A 3,128-nucleotide genomic window follows, 5' to 3' on the forward strand; every position below is an offset into this window, starting at 1 on the left:
CATCAACTTGCTGACCATTCCGAATATCTTCCAGAATTTCACTAGTCAACTTCAGCATACCCAACTTTACACTATCAGCGGAAACTTCACAACCCAAACTCATATCACGGAACTGTTCAATTAACTCAAGCTCCCGAACCATCATCATAGACATATGTAGAGACTTTCTACTCAGCGCATCTGCAACTACATTAGCCTTACCGGGATGATAACTCAATTCAAAGTCAAAATCCTTCAGTAATTCTAACCACCTTCTCTGCCTCATATTTAACTCTTTCTGATCAAACAGATACTTCAGACTCTTGTGATCACTGAACACTTCGAATCTGGAACCATACAGATAATGCCTCCACATTTTCAACACAAATACAACAGCTGCAAGTTCTAGATCATGCGTAGGATAATTCCTCTCATGAACTTTCAACTGTCTAGAAGCATAAGCTACAACTTTACCATTCTGCATCAAAACACCACCAAGACCCATCAAAGAAGCATCACAATAAACAACGAAGGACTCACCAGGATTAGGCAAGATCAACACTGGAGCACTGGTCAACCGCCTCTTCAACTCCACAAAACTCGCTTCACAAGCTGCATCCCACACATATACTTGACCCTTCTTAGTCAACTGCGTCAACGGCAATGCCAACTTAGAGAAGCCTTCAATAAATCTGCGATAATAACCAGCTAACCCCAGAAAACTGCGTATCTCAGTAGCAGACTTCGGAGTCTCCCACTGTAATACAGCAACAACTTTAGCAGGATCAACAGAAATCCCACAACTCGAAATCACATGGCCAAGGAAACTCACTTCCTTCAACCAGAACTCACATTTAGATAACTTTGCATATAATTTCTTTTCTCTTAACACCTGCAAAACAATTCTCAGATGTCCTGCATGCTCTTCTTCCGTCTTAGAATATATCAATATATCATCTATGAACACCACAACAAAATTATCAAGGTACGGATGAAATATACGATTCATATATTCCATAAACACACCTGGAGCATTAGACACACCGAACGGCATCACAGTGTATTCATAATGACCATACCTCGTACGGAAAGCAGTCTTCGCAATATCATCTGACTTCACTCGGATCTGATGATAACCCGACCGCAAATCAATCTTACTGAAAACATGAGCTCCAACCAACTGGTCCATCAAATCATCAATCCTCGGCAATGGATACCGATTCTTGATAGTCACCTTATTCAACTGCCGATAATCGACACACAACCTCATCGTACCTTCTTTCTTCTTCACTAACAATACTGGTGCACCCCAAGGAGAAACACTTGGACGCACAAACTTCTTCTCAAGCAATTCTTCAAGTTGCTTCTTCAATTCAACTAATTCAGTTGCCGACATTCTATAAGGAGACATCGACACTGGACTCGTACCTGGTACTAAGTCAATGGCAAATTCGACTTCACGTTCTGGAGGTAAATCACTTACATCCTCCGGAAACACATCCTGAAATTCATAGACAACAGGCAAATCTACACTCACCACTTTCTTATCCGCTTGCAGAGACGCAAATAAAGCGAATATCTGAGCTTCATTTTTCACAAAATCCCCCACCTGCCTAGCAGATAGAAATCTTGCCTCATCATTCTCACCAACTTCAGAAAACCACACCGTCTTCCCATAGCAGTTGATAAACACGCCATAGAATTCTAGCCAATTCATTCCCAGAATAATATCAATTTGGTGCAAGGGTAAGCACACCAAATCAATCACGAACTCTCTCTCAAAGATCGTCAAATGACAACCTCGACAGACAACAGAAGTCTTCACAGAACCATTAGCAGGAGTATCTATCACCATACTTCCGCCTAGGGACGACATAATCACACCAATCCTGGTCGCACACTCATACGAAATAAACGAATGAGTAGCACCAGTGTCAACAATAGCAAGCAATTCAACATTATTAATCAAGCAAGTACCTTTAATCAGATTATCTTCTTTAGGAGCTTCAGCCCCACTCAGGGCAAACACCCTACCAGTAGTATGAGCTGCAGTAGCCGCCTTCTTCGGTTTCGAGCACTGCGAACTGATATGGCCTTTCTCGCCACAATTAAAACATGTCGGACCAGCATCCTTACATTCAGTAACTCTATGACCAGCCTGACCGCATCGGAAACATCTCAGCACTTTCTTGGTACAGCTATCAGCACGGTGGCCTGGCTCGCCACACTTGAAACATTTACCAGCTATGGGAGATCCTCCCCCACTTGGCTTCTTCTCATCTACTACTTTCTGCTTACCTTTACCATTCGGAGATGCATAAGGACTACCACGATCCTTATTCTTCTTCTCACTAAGACTCTTGTAATGAGCAGTCCTAGCCTTGCTATCTTCATCAAATATCCTGCACTTATTAACCAGTGTAGGAAACCTACGAATCTCCTGGTAACCAATGCCTTGTTTGATCTCGGGACGCAACCCGTTCTCAAACTTGACACACTTGGATTCCTCAGCATCAGCATCATTATAATGAGGACAATACTGCACCAGCTCCTCAAACTTCGAAGCGTAATCAGCAACAGACATGTTACCCTGCTTCAGTTCTAGAAATTCCATCTCCTTCTTACATCGCACATCAGCAGGAAAATATTTCTCCAGAAAGACCGTCTTGAACCCTTCCCAAGTCATCTCAGCACCTGGTACTTCAATTCTCTGGCGAGTGTTATCCCACCAGTTTTCAGCCTCTTCAGATAACATATGCGTACCAAACTGCACCTTCTGTGCTTCAGTACACGTCATCACCCGGAAAATCTTCTCAATTTCCCTCAGCCAAATCTGAGCACCATCTGGATCATAGCGCCCTTTGAATGTAGGAGGGTTATTCTTCAGAAACCTTCCCAAATTCTTAAACTCGTCGACCGGCGGATTCTGCTGCGCCTGCATAGCCTGCGCCATAGCAGCCAAAGCCTCAGCAATCGCACGGTCATTTTCTCCAGCCATACTCTGCACAACACAACCACCACCGTTAAATATCGACAGTGTCATTTACACTAATCGACCAACAGGGAAAACATCACATTATGACTCGACTGGACTGACGATGCTCTGATACCACTAATGTAACACCCTTCTACCCAAACGACATATTTAA

This window comes from Lathyrus oleraceus, chromosome 2, assembly GCF_024323335.1.
Source record: "Lathyrus oleraceus cultivar Zhongwan6 chromosome 2, CAAS_Psat_ZW6_1.0, whole genome shotgun sequence".
NCBI classification, from domain to species: Eukaryota; Viridiplantae; Streptophyta; class Magnoliopsida; order Fabales; family Fabaceae; genus Lathyrus; species Lathyrus oleraceus.